The following is a 20,688-nucleotide window of genomic DNA, read 5'->3' as shown; positions in this document are numbered from 1 at the left end:
GATCATTAGATAATTTCTGGTATACTCTTGTATCTTGAAGTTGCCTCATCGGCCTTTATATGTTCGTTTTCGGGAGCATTTTAAGTCTATAACCTCTGGGATAGGTTCTCCACGTTTAATTGCCCACATGCAGGAATATCATGGAGGTAATCCACGCCTTTTAAAATTTGCAGGCATAATATAAATTAATCCCTGTCCCACAGGTGGTGATATGCATCGTTCTTTACTTAGAAAAGAATCAAGACTGATTATAGACTTAAATGCTCTCGGTCCCCTTGGCCTTAATGATAAAAATGACTTGTCAGTGTTCTTATAATGCTGGTTTTTTTTTTTTTTTCTTCCTTAAGCCTGCTTTGCATATTGTATTTTGCGATGTCTTTTGATAGACTATAATGAGCATTGTATTTAAATCAATTCTTTACTCTAACCTTACCCATGTACATAATGAAACTTTATAATCCATTCTGTAATTGATATATAATAAGTTTCTATGTGAATCTGATGTTTGTACAGCTGGTATATGTTTTTAATTGGCACTACACTCACGCAAGGACGCTGCATCTGTTTCACCTGTTATTTAAGGGCGGATGCAGCACCTTTGCATGCACTGGACCCGTAGAAGCAAGGTTACTTGCGAAACGGCTGCCGTCGTCCGACGTGGCACCCCCTCATCCTCCCTCACTACCTGTACCCTGATGTGATCGTGGAATAAAAGAAATTCTTTATTTGACCATTGGAGTGCGACCTGTTCATCTCTACCTTGTGGATCTTGTATCGTCTTTGCTTTGGGACACGCACCCAGGTCTCCACCTGCACGGAAGCGCAGCTTTGTCAGCCTCAAAGGGGATCAGCGGTGCCCGGTATCCTCCACCCAGCTTTATGGAATTTGGACTTCTTCTAATACCGTGAGTGCACGTTTTTCTTCCCTTGGCTTTATTGCTAGAATGGCAGACACATCTATGGACACAAACGAAAATGGTATACTTGCAGGGAGGGAGGACGCTGCCACGTTTTTTACCAGCTGTAACGATAAAGTGAACATAGAAATCATGGGCACTAAGAGTTTAGAGTTTAAAATTTTCAACTTGGCTGAAAAGGAGACCAGCTTGTTTTGGACAGTACAGTCATTAAAATCCTATCAGGAAAGTGGACGAGTCCCTAGAGGTCTACGCATCTCAAAAAATATATCCTTCTATCAGGATGATCTACTTTTTAAAAAAGAGTGGGACAATATACAGCAAGAATGCTCATTGCGCTTTCTGGACATTGTGCTCAAGAAAAATCAAGAGGAACATCTTAAAATTACCAATGAATTATTGAAATTGAGACAAGAAATGGAAAGTCGCATTTCAAAAGAAGCATGGTGCACTTTCCTATCAAGGTTAGACAAAAAACTTTTACCATACCAAACTTTAATTAAAGAAAATAAAAAAGAAAAATTTATCAGAGACAAGTTAGATTATGAAAACAACCAGATCTTTTCCTGGAAGAAATCTTCTACACCTGGGAATAAAAAATTCTTTCAGAGATATCAGAAAAAACACACATCAAAAACCGCCAGGAAAAATGCCTGGACTACAGACTCTGACTCGAGTGGAGCTGAAGATTTAGCACCTGCAAAAAAATTTAAAACACCTGCTGCTGCACAAGCTTCTACATCTGATAATCCCCCTTTAGAAGATCTACAAGGAGAGGAGGCAGACGGAGATGCAGGAAAAAAACCGACCCCAGGAAAACGCAAGAGCGTCTCCTGGAGGGATTAACACCTCCATGCCATGAACGTGAAACTATGGTGTCAGAGACATTTCTGGACAGTATGGTGTCAGAGACATTTTCTGTAACAAATATGGAAAATATTCCTTCTTGTTCAGTGGATAATATTATGCCATGCTTGCGTAAAATATATAATCTCACCCCACTGATATTAACACCTGATATGTCATCCGTATTGGAAAAGGGTCTGAATTACTGTATACCAGAGTCATTTGATGTAACTGATTTTCAGATCGATTTATTTAAAGGCTGTAGGAAATTACATCTAAAAAAATTTTATAGTCAAAAGAAAAGTCAACTTACGTCTGAAATAACTGACTTACAGTGTGAAATAGGCCCGCTTGGCTTTTTTGGTATGAATAATGAATATACCGCTATCGAAAAAGATGCGTCGCTACTCCTAAGCATAGCGGACCCCAGTCACACTGAACTCAGTTTTCCAGGAATTGCAGATATCCAAATGAATCCTGCATCTAGATCTGCGTTTTTTAATAAAGGGATAAAATCCACCTTTTGCCCCCCACTTACCCCCGGAAACAATATAGACTTGTTTCAGGAGTTGGTAATAAAAGATATACAAGCTCTAAAATACCCTTCTCCTCTCCAGAATCTCACCCAGGGAGAAGCCACGGCACTTAAAATCCTGCAGTCACAAAAAGATATTATCATTCGCAGAGCGGACAAAGGGGGCGCCACTGTTCTACTAACAAAAGAAGCCTATGTACATGAGGCCAATAGGCAACTTCAAGATACAAGAGTATACCAGAAATTATCTAATGATCCAACTGGGTCTTTTGTCAAAAAACTTAGAAGCCTTCTACATAAATATGTAAGTTTAGGCACTATATCTAAAAAAACTGCTGAAAAATTACTTCCTCTTTTTCCGAAAAAACCTTATTGGTATTATTTGCCAAAGATTCATAAGAACAGTGCCTCCCCCCCTGGCCGCCCCATTGTGGCAGGAATAGGTTCAGTGACAGAGCCCTTATCTCACTACCTAGAATGGTTACTTAAACCATTACTGACCCGCATCCCCTCATTATTAAAAGACACAGGAGATCTAATTAAAATGCTTGACAATTTTCAATGGCAGAAAGGTTTCTCCCTTGCCTCTTTGGACATTGAGAGTCTGTACACCCGAATCCCACAGGATCAGGGTGTGCAGACTATCAAGAGAGTCCTGATGAATTTTGATCAGAATCCAATGCTAGTGGACTTCATTACAGAGGCTTTGGATTTTGTTCTGCACCATAATGCATTTAAATTTGACGATCAATGGTACTTACAATGCGGGGGTACCGCGATGGGTACCCCCGCAGCATGTACTTTTGCAAATCTTTATCTGGCAGCATTTGAAGAAGATTTTATTTATAGTTCTAAAAATCCATATCTGAAACATATTAAAAAATATGCCAGATATATGGACGATGGCTTCTTCGTATGGGATGGCTCTGCACAAGATTTTGATAATTTTGTGTTATATTTAAATAATAACAATTCCTATAACATGTATTTCACGCATATTTTTGGTAATCAAAAACTAGATTTTTTGGATGTTACACTCAATATATCTGATGGCATTATTGACAGACAGGTATATAGAAAACCTACTGCAGTGAACAATCTGCTTCATTTTAATAGTGCGCATCCCTCCCATACGAAGAAAGCCCTTCCATATGGACAATTTTTGCGCCTAAAAAGAGTACACAATAATCCTGAGACCTTTCTGCATCAAGCGTTAGATCTAAAAAAAACGTCTATTAGAACGAGGATATCCGATATCAGTCATCAATTCTGCCCTTGACAAATCTTTGAATCATGATCCCAAGAATAAAAATAAGAATAAAAATAAAGAACCTAACAATAAAAGTGAGAATAAAAACAAAAACATAGATACCATCTTGAAAGAAACGAAAACTGAAAGTATAAATAGATGCGTTTTTAATTTTAAATTTAATTCTATGTATGATGCAATAAAATCAAGCATCAAAAAACATTGGCATTTAATTAATAAAGATAAGGATCTTTGTGAAATGGCACATGAGGGACCTTTGATTTCATATAGGAGGTGTAAAAACATAGGAGATATCCTTGTTAATAATCGTATTACTACCCCTAAACTAGGTACGTGGTTGGATCGAAATAAAATCAAGGGAAACTATAGGTGCGGTGGCTGCCCCTTTTGTGAATATCACTGTATAGGAGACACTTTAAAAATTGGTACAGAGCTATTTAAAATAAAAGATCTGATTACTTGTAAATCTAACTACTTGGTATATGTTATTTTTTGTCCTTGCCAAAGATACTATATAGGTAAAACAATTCGGCCTTTATATGTTCGTTTTCGGGAGCATTTTAAGTCTATAACCTCTGGGATAGGTTCTCCACGTTTAATTGCCCACATGCAGGAATATCATGGAGGTAATCCACGCCTTTTAAAATTTGCAGGCATAATAAAAATTAATCCCTGTCCCACAGGTGGTGATATGCATCGTTCTTTACTTAGAAAAGAATCAAGACTGATTATAGACTTAAATGCTCTCGGTCCCCTTGGCCTTAATGATAAAAATGACTTGTCAGTGTTCTTATAATGCTGGTTTTTTTTTTTTTTTCTTCCTTAAGCCTGCTTTGCATATTGTATTTTGCGATGTCTTTTGATAGACTATAATGAGCATTGTATTTAAATCAATTCTTTACTCTAACCTTGAAACAACAAAGAGCCAGCACCAATGTGCACTAAGGCATCAAATATTCCAAACTGCATTATAAATTTTTTTTTTTTTTTTTTTTGAGATTTTTGGCAAAAAATTGCAATTTCTTGAGCTGCTTCGCCACGTCACGGCAAATCTCATTTGAAGCAGTCCTACACTAAAATATTTTTATAAAATGTGCCATGCGGCCTCACATATAAATAGCAGAACTGCTCTCAGCAGCACTCACCTGGTCTATTGCAGTCCCGTACCCATGACTGAGTCATGGCTATGGGCGGGACAGGTCCAAGCAAATGCTGCATGAAGTATATATATAGCCTGTGGACAAAGCCTGATGACCCAATGTGAACAGTCACCAAACGCCAAAATCTATACAGATGGAATACATCCCAAATTGGGGTGCATAGCAAGGTGGAGGTCAACCACCGACCAATTCAACAAAGAAACAACAAAGAGCCAGCACCAATGTGCACTAAGGCATCAAATATTCCAAACTGCATTATAAAAATTTTTTTTTTTTTGAGATTTTTGGCAAAAAATTGCAATTTCTTGAGCTGCTTCGCCACGTCACGGCAAATCTCATTTGAAGCAGTCCTACACTAAAATATTTTTATAAAATGTGCCATGCGGCCTCACATATAAATAGCAGAACTGCTCTCAGCAGCACTCACCTGGTCTATTGCAGTCCCGTACCCATGACTGAGTCATGGCTATGGGCGGGACAGGTCCAAGCAAATGCTGCATGCTATGCACCCCAATTTGGGATGTATTCCATCTGTATAGATTTTGGCGTTTGGTGACTGTTCACATTGGGTCATCAGGCTTTGTCCACAGGCTATATATACTTCATGCAGCATTTGCTTGGACCTGTCCCGCCCACAGCCATGACTCAGTCATGGGTACGGGACTGCAATAGACCAGGTGAGTGCTGCTGAGAGCAGTTCTGCTATTTATATGTGAGGCCGCATGGCACATTTTATAAAAATATTTTAGTGTAGGACTGCTTCAAATGAGATTTGCCGTGACGTGGCGAAGCAGCTCAAGAAATTGCAATTTTTTGCCAAAAATCTCAAAAAAATTTTTATAATGCAGTTTGGAATATTTGATGCCTTAGTGCACATTGGTGCTGGCTCTTTGTTGTTTCTTTACTCTAACCTTACCCATGTACATAATGAAACTTTATAATCCATTCTGTAATTGATATATAATAAGTTTCTATGTGAATCTGATGTTTGTACAGCTGGTATATGTTTTTAATTGGCACTACACTCACGCAAGGACGCTGCATCTGTTTCACCTGTTATTTAAGGGCGGATGCAGCACCTTTGCATGCACTGGACCCGTAGAAGCAAGGTTACTTGCGAAACGGCTGCCGTCGTCCGACGTGGCACCCCCTCATCCTCCCTCACTACCTGTACCCTGATGTGATCGTGGAATAAAAGAAATTCTTTATTTGACCATTGGAGTGCGACCTGTTCATCTCTACCTTGTGGATCTTGTATCGTCTTTGCTTTGGGACACGCACCCAGGTCTCCACCTGCACGGAAGCGCAGCTTTGTCAGCCTCAAAGGGGATCAGCGGTGCCCGGTATCCTCCACCCAGCTTTATATATATATATACAGTTAGGTCCAGAAATATTTGGACAGTGACACAAGTTTTGTTATTTTAGCTGTTTGCAAAAACATGTTCAGAAATACAATTATATATATAATATGGGCTGAAAGTGCACACTCCCAGCTGCAATATGAGAGTTTTCACATCCAAATCGGAGAAAGGGTTTAGGAATCATAGCTCTGTAATGCATAGCCTCCTCTTTTTCAAGGGACCAAAAGTAATTGGACAAGGGACTCTAAGGGCTGCAATTAACTCTGAAGGCGTCTCCCTCGTTAACCTGCAATCAATGAAGTAATTAAAAGGTCTGGGGTTGATTACAGGTGTGTGGTTTTGCATTTGGAAGCTGTTGCTGTGACCAGACAACATGCGGTCTAAGGAACTCTCAATTGAGGTGAAGCAGAACATCCTGAGGCTGAAAAAAAAGAAAAAATCCATCAGAGAGATAGCAGACATGCTTGGAGTAGCAAAATCAACAGTCGGGTACATTCTGAGAAAAAAGGAATTGACTGGTGAGCTTGGGAACTCAAAAAGGCCTGGGCGTCCACGGATGACAACAGTGGTGGATGATCGCCGCATACTTTCTTTGGTGAAGAAGAACCCGTTCACAACATCAACTGAAGTCCAGAACACTCTCAGTGAAGTAGGTGTATCTGTCTGTAAGTCAACAGTAAAGAGAAGACTCCATGAAAGTAAATACAAAGGGTTCACATCTAGATGCAAACCATTCATCAATTCCAAAAATAGACAGGCCAGAGTTAAATTTGCTGAAAAACACCTCATGAAGCCAGCTCAGTTCTGAAAAAGTATTCTATGGACAGATGAGACAAAGATCAACCTGTACCAGAATGATGGGATGAAAAAAGTTTGGAGAAGAAAGGGAATGGCACATGATCCAAGGCACACCACATCCTCTGTAAAACATGGTGGAGGCAACGTGGTGGCATGGGCATGCATGGCTTTCAATGGCACTGGGTCACTTGTGTTTATTGATGACATAACAGCAGACAAGAGTAGCCGGATGAATTCTGAAGTGTACCGGGATATACTTTCAGCCTAGATTCAGCCAAATGCCGCAAAGTTGATCGGACGGCGCTTCATAGTACAGATGGACAATGACCCCAAGCATACAGCCAAAGCTACCCAGGAGTTCATGAGTGCAAAAAAGTGGAACATTCTGCAATGGCCAAGTCAATCACCAGATCTTAACCCAATTGAGCATGCATTTCACTTGCTCAAATCCAGACTTAAGACGGAAAGACCCACAAACAAGCAAGACCTGAAGGCTGCGGCTGTAAAGGCCTGGCAAAGCATTAAGAAGGAGGAAACCCAGCGTTTGGTGATGTCCATGGGTTCCAGACTTAGGCTATGTGCCCACGCTACAGGATTTATCGCGGATTTGACGCGGATTTTGACGCGGATTTAGCGCGGATTTGCCGAAAATCTGCAGCACAGCTACTCCCCAGCCATTTCAATGGCATTTTGGAAATGCTGTGCCCATGCTGCGGATTTTTCCGCTGCGGATTTTGCCGCGGATTTTGATGCGGAACAAACTGCAGCATGTCAATTGTTTGGTGCGGATTTGGTGCGGATTTTCTGTTTTGAATGGGGAAAAAAAAAAAAATAAAATCCGCATCAAAATCCGCGGTAAATCCGCGGTAAATCCGCGGCAAATCCGCGGGTGCGGATTTGCCGCGAAAGTTGCGGATTTTCAGGCAAAAAAATCCGCAGGGACCTTTTACTGTGGACACATAGCCTTAAGGCAGTGATTGCCTCCAAAGGATTCGCAACAAAATATTGAAAATAAAAATATTTTGTTTGGGTTTGGTTTATTTGTCCAATTACTTTTGACCTCCTAAAATGTGGAGTGTTTGTAAAGAAATGTGTACAATTCCTACAATTTCTATCAGATATTTTTGTTCAAACCTTCAAATTAAACGTTACAATCTGCACTTGAATTCTGTTGTAGAGGTTTCATTTCAAATCCAATGTGGTGGCATGCAGAGCCCAACTCGCGAAAATTGTGTCACTGTCCAAATATTTCTGGACCTAACTGTATATACACACACATATATTTTTACTATATTATAAACTGTCATATTATGAAGTCTAAACTTAAAAGGGTAGTTAGTTTTGCTGAACAAAAATGGAGCAGGGATCTGTGGGAGCAATAAAAACAAAACCAAGTAACAAAGAGTTGGGCAGTTACAGGAGGAGGGAGATGCTGCTCACAAGATAACAATTTCTAAGGAAATAGGGGACATAATAGGTAAAATGTGCTTATTGGGTAAATAAGGGTTTTCTTATAAAGCTGCATGCTCTGGTTGTCAGCTAGCATCTGTCAAGTGCAGTTATGTGCAAGGAGGATGTGGAAAAAAATTAAATAGGAGGGAACAGATTATAATTAACATTTAGAAGGAGGGAACAGTGGAGAGTCAGACTAGTGAGTTGAGGAGGTAGGCTTGTCTAAATAGATTTATTTTTAGAGCAGACTAGAAGACATGGGGGCTAGATATCAGTCAGACTGTTTGGGGTAGTGCGTTCCATAAGACTGGCGCAGCATGAGAGATCTTGGAGAGGAAGGTGCAAGGTTCGTATTATGGAGGATGAGAGTCTGAGATCAGTCACAGAACGGAGAATGGAGGTAGGGTGATAGACAGAGATAAGAGAGGAGGTGTATGGCTGTGGAGAGCTTTGTGGGTGAGACCGATAAGGCTGCTTTCAAACATCCGGTTTTTGCAGTGCGGCTAAATCCGGCTCTAAAACCTATGCAACGGATGCGGCGAAAAAAACGCATCCTTTGCATAAGTTTTTCCATGCGGCTCGTCCGGTTTTTGCCGGTTGCGGCACGCTACTGAGCATGCGCAGTGCAAAAAAAAACGCATGCGGCGGCCGGATGCGTTTTTTGCTGCATCCGGCGTCCATAGGCATGCATTGGAAAAAGCGCCGCATCGGTAGGATGCGGCGCGATGCGAGTTTTTTTGCCGGACAAAAAAACGTACCAGGCAACATTCCATCCGGCTGCCGCATGGGCTAAATATGCTCATCCGGCAAAAACCGGACTGAACACAAGGCCATGCGGCACAATCCAGCACTAATGAAAGTCTATGCGGAAAAACCGCAACCAGCGGCAAAAAAAAAAAAAAACGTTGCGTTTTTTCTGCAAAGAGCCGGATTGTGCCGCACAGCAAAAACCGGATGTGTGAAAGCAGGCTTAGGCTATATTGTATCTTTAACGGATGGGCAACAATTGAAATGACTTGCACAAGGTGGGGGCATTGGTATAGTGGCTGGACAAAAACACGACCCTGGCTGCCGCATTCAGGATGGATTAGAGAGGAGATGAATAACAGCGACAGTGTTCTTGCAGTTTTAAAGGTGAGAAAAGGTCGGATTCTGAAGGGGGGGGGGGATATCGGCGGCGGTGCGGGGGGTATCATTGGAGACTGTAGCAGCGGTGGGAGGGGCGCCGGTACTCACACAAGCCGAACGGGTGACTTGGGGAAACGGTGACAGGGAGTCGGTACAGCAGCTGCGGCAAGGAGAGTGAGTGGGGGAGGTGGGGGGTTGTCATTGGAGACGATAGCAGCAGCGCGGGGAAAGGCGCTCGTACTCACACAGGCCGAACCGGTGACGGGGAAATTGCAGCACACAGCATACACTGTCAGCTACTCAAAGATGGCGCCGATTTCCTGCCTCTGCTGTGATCTGGACAGCCCCGGGGTGCATCCAGGTCACAGCAGGGAGCTGTCCTGTATTAAGGTGGGAGTGACGTCAGGAGAAGATGTGTATAATTGGGTGTCATTGGCATGGTATGTACCATAGGGGCGGTGTATAGAGAGAAGAAGAGGGGGACCTAGGACTGAGCCCCGAGGAACCACAATAGTGAGCGGGAGCAGAGAGGAGTAAGAGCCAGCAAAAGATACAGTGAAGGAGCGCTCAGAGGTGGCAGGAGAACCAGGAGAGAGTGGTGTCATTGAGCCTGATAGAGCGGAGCAAAGTAAGGAGGAGCTGGTGTTCCACAGTGTCAAATACACAGAGTGATACAGAAAAATCAGCAGGGAGTAGTGCCCATTAGATTTAGGACCGGAAACTGGATTATAAAGGGTCAAGAAGACAATTATCTGAGAGATAGCGGATTAGACGGGACTGGACCAAGCGTTCCAGAAGTTTGGATGAAGTGAAGACTGGAGACATGTAAGTAGTTAGCAGCCATGTTCTGATCGAGAGAGGGTTTCTCCCACTGAAGCAACACCACAAACAAGTGAAATGTGCATTGGGGATTTTCCTTTTTGATTTCTGGCTCCGGTGTACTTTATGGACAAGGTTGTCCTTTATTACATTCCCTCTTGGGAAGACATCCTATTACCCACAGCCATCTTTAATATCCATGTTAGTCTTTTTACTTATTATAAGGTCGGAGTAACACTTGCACGAGTCTCGCATTGGTATCACTTAGCACGGCTGCACTCTCCCCTGACAGGAGCGGGTCAGCTGCATAGAAATACATGCAGCCGACTTGCTACTGTCAGGAGAGAAGCCAGCCGCGCCGGGTGATGCCAATGAGAAACTTGGTGAGTCATTCACAAGTGTGACTCCGGCCTAACATTAGCTATCTGTCCCCTCAGCTATCTACATCGCTATACCCAGTGGCATACCTAGAGTTTGATGGGCCCTGATGTAAAATTCAGACCGCCCCCCCCCCTCCCCCTACACGTACCCCGACACTTGGGGTACAGGATAATCATGCTGACACTTGGCTCTTACCCTCAGCACCCAGGTTTCCCATGATCTAAAAATCACTCTATTAGCACCCAGCTTTCCTATGTTCTGATATCCATCTTGTCCTCGGCACCCAGCTTCCCCATGCTCTGCTATACATCTTTCCCTCAGCACCCAGCTTTCCCATATCAGAGCATGGGAAAGCTGGGTGCTGAGAGAAGATGTATAGCAGAGCATGGGGAATCTGGGTGCTGAGAGATGTATAGCAGAGCATGGGAAAGCTGGGTGCTGAGGCAAAGAGCCTTTTTCCCTCAGCACAAAATGTTCCCATTCCCTGCTTGAATCCTTGTCCCCCCTTGTATATAGTTCTCCAAATACTATAATGGCACCCACATAGCCTTCCATATAATAATAATGAATTTCTCATAGTTTTCCATGTATTATAATTCACTCCATAGTTTTCTATATAATTACAATTCACCCCATAGTACTCCATATATTATACTGCACCACATTAGCCTCCATGTTTTATTATGCACCCCCATAGTCCATGTATAAGGTAGGCTCCATAGATTATGATGTAGCCCCCATAGTCCTATATGTATTCTAACTCAACCCCATAACACTTCACATTGTATTATGCAGCCCCATACTCCTCCATGTATAATGCACCACTATATTCCATGTATAAGGTGTCCTTCATGTTGTATAATGCATCCCCATAGACCTCCATGTATAATGCAGCCCCCCAGACCTCCATGTATAATACACCCCTATAGTCCATATATAAGGTGTCCTATATGTTTATTATGCAGCCCCATAGACCTCCATGTGTAATAATGCAGCCAGCCTCCCCAGGCCTCCATGTGTAATAATGCAGCCAGCCTCCCCAGGCTTCCATGTGTAATAATGCAGCCAGCATCCCCAGGCTTCCATGTGTAATAATGCAGCCAGCCTCCCAAGGCCTCCATGTGTAATAATGCAGCCAGCCTCCCAAGGCCTCCATGTGTAATAATGCAGCCAGCCTCCCAAGGCCTCCATGTGTAATAATGCAGCCAGCCTCCCAAGGCCTCCATGTGTAATAATGCAGCCAGCCTCCCAAGGCCTCCATGTATAATAATGCAGCCAGCCTCCCAAGGCCTCCATGTATAATAATGCAGCCAGCCTTCCAAGGCCTCCATGTATAATAATACAGCCAGCCTCCCAAGGCCTCCATGTATAATAATACAGCCAGCCTCCCAAGGCCTCCATGTATAATAATACAGCCAGCCTCCCAAGGCCTCCATGTATAATAATACAGCCAGCCTCCCAAGGCCTCCATGTATAATAATACAGCCAGCCTCCCAAGGCCTCCATGTATAATAATGCAGCCAGCCTCCCCAGGCCTCCATGTAAAATAATGCAGCCAGCCTCCCCAGGCCTCCATGTAAAATAATGCAGCCAGCCTCCCCAGGCCTCCATGTAAAATAATGCAGCCAGCCTCCCCAGGCCACCATGTATAATAATACAGCCCCTACCAGGCCTCCCTGTGTATAATGCAGCCTCCCCAAGCCTCTGGCCACCGTGTACTCACTAATTTATATATGCTTAAAAAAAAAAAGTACTTTTCTCCTCATTCCCCCCTGCTGCTCCAGTCTGCATACTCCCGTCCTGCGCTCTGTACTCTCAGCACAGCAGTCGCACAGGAGTGACGTCACCGCGCAGGCACAGGGGTAGGCTGATGATACATAGAGCGACCCCTGCGACCGCGGTAATTACGCCCCTGGCTATACCCATTTCACTGGTTGTATTATATTTACCTAGAGCTTCTTTTGCTGTCTTTGTTCATCTTGTACATTTTATATTTTGATTTAATAAAATAACACTAAAATAATACTGTTTTTTAGCCATATACTCCAGTGTTCTCCTTTGTCATTCATCTCCATTCATGGAGTGGCTTATGGATCCTTTCCCATATATTTTGGCAATTTTTTATTTTTTTCACAATATGCACCCATTGGAATTTATATTTCTCATATTGTACAGTATATAGTACTGTAGTCCAGGCTGTTATAATGCACATTATATAAAAAATGTACAGTATATAGTGCTAGAGTCTAGGCTATTATAATTCACCATATATATATATATAATGTACGGTATATAGTCCCAGGCCAGTATACTGCACTGTGTGTGTATATATACATATATATATATATATATATATATATATATATACAGTATACTGCACTGTGTATATATAATGTACAGTATACAGTACAGGCCAGTATACTGCACTGTGTGTATATATAGTGTACAGTATACAGTACAGGCCAGTATACTACACTGTGTATATATAGTGTACAGTATACAGCACAGGCCAGTATACTGCACTGGGTATATATAGTGTACAGTATACAGCACAGGCCAGTATACTGCACTGTGTATATATAATGTACAGTATACAGCACAGGCCAGTATACTGCACTGTGTATATATAATGTACAGTATACAGTACAGGCCAGTATACTGCACTGTGTATATATAATGTACAGTATACAGTACAGGCCAGTATACTGCACTGTGTGTATATATAGTGTACAGTATACAGTACAGGCCAGTATACTACACTGTGTATATATAGTGTACAGTATACAGCACAGGCAAGTATACTGCACTGGGTATATATAGTGTACAGTATACAGCACAGGCCAGTATACTGCACTGTGTATATATAATGTACAGTATACAGCACAGGCCAGTATACTGCACTGTGTATATATAATGTACAGTACACAGCACAGGCCAGTATACTGCACTGTGTGTATATATATAATGTACAGTACACAGTACAGGCCAGTATACGGCACTGTGTATATATAATGTACAGTATACAGTACAGGCCAGTATACGGCACTGTGTATATATAATGTACAGTATACAGTACAGGCCAGTATACGGCACTGTATATATATAATGTACAGTATACAGTACAGGCCAGTATACTGCACTGTGTATATATAATGTACAGTATACAGTACAGGCCAGTATACTGCACTGTGTATATATAATGTACAGTATACAGTACAGGCCAGTATACTGCACTGTGTATATATAATGTACAGTATACAGTACAGGTCAGTATACTGCACTGTATATATAATGTACAGTATACAGTACAGGCCAGTATACTGCACTGTGTATATAATGTACAGTATACAGTACAGGCCAGTATACTGCACTGTGTATATATAATGTACAGTATACAGTACAGGCCAGTATACTGCACTGTGTATATATAATGTACAGTATACAGTACAGGCCAGTATATTGCACTGTATATATAATGTACAGTATACTGCACTGTGTGTATATATAATGTACAGTATACAGTACAGGCCAGTATATTGCACTGTATATATAATGTACAGTATACTGCACTGTGTGTATATATAATGTACAGTATACAGTACAGGCCAGTATATTGCACTGTATATATAATGTACAGTATACTGCACTGTGTGTATATATAATGTACAGTATACAGTACATGCCAGTATATTGCACTGTATATATAATGTACAGTATACTGCACTGTGTGTATATATAATGTACAGTATACAGTACAGGCCAGTATACTGCACTGTGTGTATATATAATGTACAGTATACAGTACAGGCCAGTATACTGCACTGTGTGTATATATAATGTACAGTATACAGTACAGGCCAGTATACTGCACTGTGTGTATATATAATGTACAGTATACAGCACAGGCCAGTATACTGCACTGTGTGTATATATAATGTACAGTATACAGCACAGGCCAGTATACTGCACTGTGTATATATAATGTACAGTATACAGCACAGGCCAGTATACTGCACTGTGTATATATAATGTACAGTATACAGTACAGGCCAGTATACTGCACTGTGTATATATAATGTACAGTATACAGTACAGGCCAGTATACTGCACTGTGTATATATAATGTACAGTATACAGTACAGGTCAGTATACTGCACTGTATATATAATGTACAGTATACAGTACAGGCCAGTATACTGCACTGTGTATATAATGTACAGTATACAGTACAGGCCAGTATACTGCACTGTGTATATATAATGTACAGTATACAGTACAGGCCAGTATACTGCACTGTGTATATATAATGTACAGTATACAGTACAGGCCAGTATACTGCACTGTATATATAATGTACAGTATACAGTATACTGCACTGTATATATAATGTACAGTATACAGTACAGTATACTGCACTGTATATATGATGTACAGTATACAGTACAGTATACTGCACAGTATATATAATGTACAGTATCCAGTACAGGCCAGTATATTGCACTGTATATATAATGTACAGTATACTGCACTGTGTGTATATATAATGTACAGCATACAGTACAGGCCAGTATATTGCACTGTATATATAATGTACAGTATACTGCACTGTGTGTATATATAATGTACAGTATACAGTACATGCCAGTATATTGCACTGTATATATAATGTACAGTATACTGCACTGTGTGTATATATAATGTACAGTATACAGTACAGGCCAGTATACTGCACTGTGTGTATATATAATGTACAGTATAGGCCAGTATACTGCACTGTGTGTATATAGAATGTACAGTATACAGTACAGGCCAGTATACTGCACTGTGTGTATATATAATGTACAGTATACAGTACAGGCCAGTATACTGCACTGTGTGTATATATAATGTACAGTATACAGTACAGGCCAGTATACTGCACTGTGTATATATAATGTACAGTATTCAGTACAGGCCAGTATACTGCACTGTATATATAATGTACAGTATACTGCACTGTGTGTATATATAATGTACAGTATACAGCACAGGCCAGTATACTGCACTGTGTATATATAATGTACAGTATACAGTACAGGCCAGTATACTGCACTGTGTATATATAATGTACAGTATACAGTACAGGCCAGTATACTGCACTGTATATATAATATACAGTATACTGCACTGTGTGTATATATAATGTACAGTATACAGTACAGGCCAGTATACTGCACTGTGTGTATATATAATGTACAGTATACAGTACAGGCCAGTATACTGCACTGTGTATATATAATGTACAGTATACAGCACAGGCCAGTATACTGCACTGTGTATATATAATGTACAGTATACAGCACAGGCCAGTATACTGCACTGTGTATATATAATGTACAGTATACAGCACAGGCCAGTATACTGCACTGTGTATATATAGTGTACAGTATACAGTACAGGCCAGTATACTGCACTGTGTATATATAATGTACAGTATACAGCACAGGCCAGTATACTGCACTGTGTGTATATATAATGTACAGTATACAGCACAGGCCAGTATACTGCACTGTGTGTGTATATTTATATAATGTACAGTATACAGCACAGGCCAGTATACTGCACTGTGTGTATATATAATGTACAGTATACAGCACAGGCCAGTATACTGCACTGTGTGTATATATAATGTACAGTATACAGCACAGGCCAGTATACTGCACTGTGTGTATATATAATGTACAGTATACAGCACAGGCCAGTATACTGCACTGTGTATATATAATGTACAGTATATAGTACAGGCCAGTATACTGCACTGTGTGTATATATAATGTACAGTATACAGTACAGGCCAGTATACTGCACTGTGTATATATAATGTACAGTATACAGCACAGGCCAGTATACTGCACTGTGTATATATAATGTACAGTATACAGTACAGGCCAGTATACTGCACTGTGTATATATAATGTACAGTATACAGTACAGGTCAGTATACTGCACTGTGTATATATAATGTACAGTATACAGTACAGGCCAGTATACTGCACTGTGTATATAATGTACAGTATACAGTACAGGCCAGTATACTGCACTGTGTATATATAATGTACAGTATACAGTACAGGCCAGTATACTGCACTGTGTATATATAATGTACAGTATACAGTACAGGCCAGTATACTGCACTGTATATATAATGTACAGTATACAGTGTACTGCACTGTATATATAATGTACAGTATACAGTACAGGCCAGTATATTGCACTGTATATATAATGTACAGTATACTGCACTGTGTGTATATATAATGTACAGTATACAGTACAGGCCAGTATATTGCACTGTATATATAATGTACAGTATACTGCACTGTGTGTATATATAATGTACAGTATACAGTACATGCCAGTATATTGCACTGTATATATAATGTACAGTATACTGCACTGTGTGTATATATAATGTACAGTATACAGTACAGGCCAGTATACTGCACTGTGTGTATATATAATGTACAGTATACAGTACAGGCCAGTATACTGCACTGTGTGTATATATAATGTACAGTATACAGTACAGGCCAGTATACTGCACTGTGTGTATATATAATGTACAGTATACAGCACAGGCCAGTATACTGCACTGTGTGTATATATAATGTACAGTATACAGCACAGGCCAGTATACTGCACTGTGTATATATAATGTACAGTATACAGCACAGGCCAGTATACTGCACTGTGTATATATAATGTACAGTATACAGTACAGGCCAGTATACTGCACTGTGTATATATAATGTACAGTATACAGTACAGGCCAGTATACTGCACTGTGTATATATAATGTACAGTATACAGTACAGGTCAGTATACTGCACTGTATATATAATGTACAGTATACAGTACAGGCCAGTATACTGCACTGTGTATATAATGTACAGTATACAGTACAGGCCAGTATACTGCACTGTGTATATATAATGTACAGTATACAGTACAGGCCAGTATACTGCACTGTGTATATATAATGTACAGTATACAGTACAGGCCAGTATACTGCACTGTATATATAATGTACAGTATACAGTATACTGCACTGTATATATAATGTACAGTATACAGTACAGTATACTGCACTGTATATATGATGTACAGTATACAGTACAGTATACTGCACAGTATATATAATGTACAGTATCCAGTACAGGCCAGTATATTGCACTGTATATATAATGTACAGTATACTGCACTGTGTGTATATATAATGTACAGCATACAGTACAGGCCAGTATATTGCACTGTATATATAATGTACAGTATACTGCACTGTGTGTATATATAATGTACAGTATACAGTACATGCCAGTATATTGCACTGTATATATAATGTACAGTATACTGCACTGTGTGTATATATAATGTACAGTATACAGTACAGGCCAGTATACTGCACTGTGTGTATATATAATGTACAGTATAGGCCAGTATACTGCACTGTGTGTATATAGAATGTACAGTATACAGTACAGGCCAGTATACTGCACTGTGTGTATATATAATGTACAGTATACAGTACAGGCCAGTATACTGCACTGTGTGTATATATAATGTACAGTATACAGTACAGGCCAGTATACTGCACTGTGTATATATAATGTACAGTATTCAGTACAGGCCAGTATACTGCACTGTATATATAATGTACAGTATACTGCACTGTGTGTATATATAATGTACAGTATACAGCACAGGCCAGTATACTGCACTGTGTATATATAATGTACAGTATACAGTACAGGCCAGTATACTGCACTGTGTATATATAATGTACAGTATACAGTACAGGCCAGTATACTGCACTGTATATATAATATACAGTATACTGCACTGTGTGTATATATAATGTACAGTATACAGTACAGGCCAGTATACTGCACTGTGTGTATATATAATGTACAGTATACAGTACAGGCCAGTATACTGCACTGTGTATATATAATGTACAGTATACAGCACAGGCCAGTATACTGCACTGTGTATATATAATGTACAGTATACAGCACAGGCCAGTATACTGCACTGTGTATATATAATGTACAGTATACAGCACAGGCCAGTATACTGCACTGTGTATATATAGTGTACAGTATACAGTACAGGCCAGTATACTGCACTGTGTATATATAATGTACAGTATACAGCACAGGCCAGTATACTGCACTGTGTGTATATATAATGTACAGTATACAGCACAGGCCAGTATACTGCACTGTGTGTGTATATTTATATAATGTACAGTATACAGCACAGGCCAGTATACTGCACTGTGTGTATATATAATGTACAGTATACAGCACAGGCCAGTATACTGCACTGTGTGTATATATAATGTACAGTATACAGCACAGGCCAGTATACTGCACTGTGTGTATATATAATGTACAGTATACAGCACAGGCCAGTATACTGCACTGTGTATATATAATGTACAGTATATAGTACAGGCCAGTATACTGCACTGTGTGTATATATAATGTACAGTATACAGTACAGGCCAGTATACTGCACTGTGTGTATATATAATGTACAGTATACAGTACAGGCCAGTATACTGCACTGTGTGTAAATATAATGTACAGTATACAGTACAGGCCAGTATACTGCACTGTGTATATATAACGTACAGTATAGTACAGGCCAGTATACTGCACTGTGTATATATAATGTACAGTATAGTACAGGCCAGTATACGGCACTGTGTATATATAATGTACAGTATACAGTACAGGCCAGTATACTGCACTGTGTATATATGATGTACAGTACAGGCCAGTATACTGCACTGTGTGTATATATAATGTACAGTATACTGCACTGTGTGTATATATAATGTACAGTATACAGTACATGCCAGTATACTGCACTGTGTATATATAATGTACAGTATAGTACAGGCCAGTATACGGCACTGTGTATAATGTACAGTATATAGTACAGGCCAGTATACTGCACTGTGTATATATAATGTACAGTATAGTACAGGCCAGTATACTCTGCACTGTGTGTATATATAATGTACAGTATATAGTCCCAGGCCAGTATACTGCACTGTGTGTATATATAATGTACGGTATATAGTCCCAGGCCAGTATAATGCACTGTGTATATATATAATGTACGGTATATAGTCCCAGGCCAGTATAATGCACTGTGTATATATATATAATGTACGGTATATAGTCCCAGGCCAGTATAATGCACTGTGTATATATATAATGTACGGTATATAGTCCCAGGCCAGTATACTCTGCACTGTGTATATATATAATGTACGGTATATAGTCCCAGGCCAGTATACTCTGCACTGGGTGTATATATAATGTACAGTATACAGTACAGGCCAGTATATTGCACACTTTAAACACAATTATAATATACAGCTACTGATATTACATGCTAGAGTGCACTAATCTATCTAGCAGTGCAGATAAAGCTGTTATGCCCAGTCCTTACAATCACCGCCCAGGATGCGCCAAAAGTTGTTTACACTGTGTCATGATCCAGTCACCTGTATAGATAGACGGATGGGAGCCGCCGGCAGAGGTCAGAGCAGGTGGAGGTGCTGCTGAGAATGCTGCTCCCCTCTGGACCACATGGACCAGCACAATACGTCGCCAAGATAATAGAGACACACTTCCGGGTCATTCACAGTTCACTTCCGGTGTGCGTTCCACATAATATCCGGGGTCTGCGTTCCAGTCTTCTGCGTGTGTGGGAGGGGGCGCTGGTACACACCCCAGTCCACGCAGTCAGCTTCTTTATCTGCTCCCTTCACGCCCTGTACATGAGGGGAAACTGGTGCTCGGGGTCATACACAATCTACAGAAATCCTCATGCTAGCGAGACACCTACAGCAGCGCTCCTCAGCACTCAGCCATAGCTTTCTCCACAGCAGTATCCTCACAAGTGTGTCTGCACAAGTATGCCCAAAAGGGGGTGTCTAGTATATTATTGTGTCATCCATAGATAG

At 40.5% G+C, this 20,688-nt stretch overlaps 1 protein-coding gene across 1 annotated transcript in view; it reads right to left on the bottom strand.

Annotated features, from left to right (window-relative positions):
* LOC142311231 (uncharacterized) overlaps positions 1-20,343 on the bottom strand; it is a 124,693-nt gene extending 104,350 nt beyond the window's left edge. The window contains exon 1 of the mRNA XM_075349453.1: positions 20,227-20,343. The gene's annotated coding sequence lies outside the window, so the exon portion shown is untranslated. The remainder of the gene's footprint in view (positions 1-20,226) is intronic.
* Between the last annotated feature and the right edge of the window lie 345 nt (positions 20,344-20,688).

Source organism: Anomaloglossus baeobatrachus, chromosome 5 (assembly GCF_048569485.1).
Source record: "Anomaloglossus baeobatrachus isolate aAnoBae1 chromosome 5, aAnoBae1.hap1, whole genome shotgun sequence".
NCBI classification, from domain to species: Eukaryota; Metazoa; Chordata; class Amphibia; order Anura; family Aromobatidae; genus Anomaloglossus; species Anomaloglossus baeobatrachus.
This window is presented reverse-complemented; position numbering and strand designations above follow the sequence as displayed.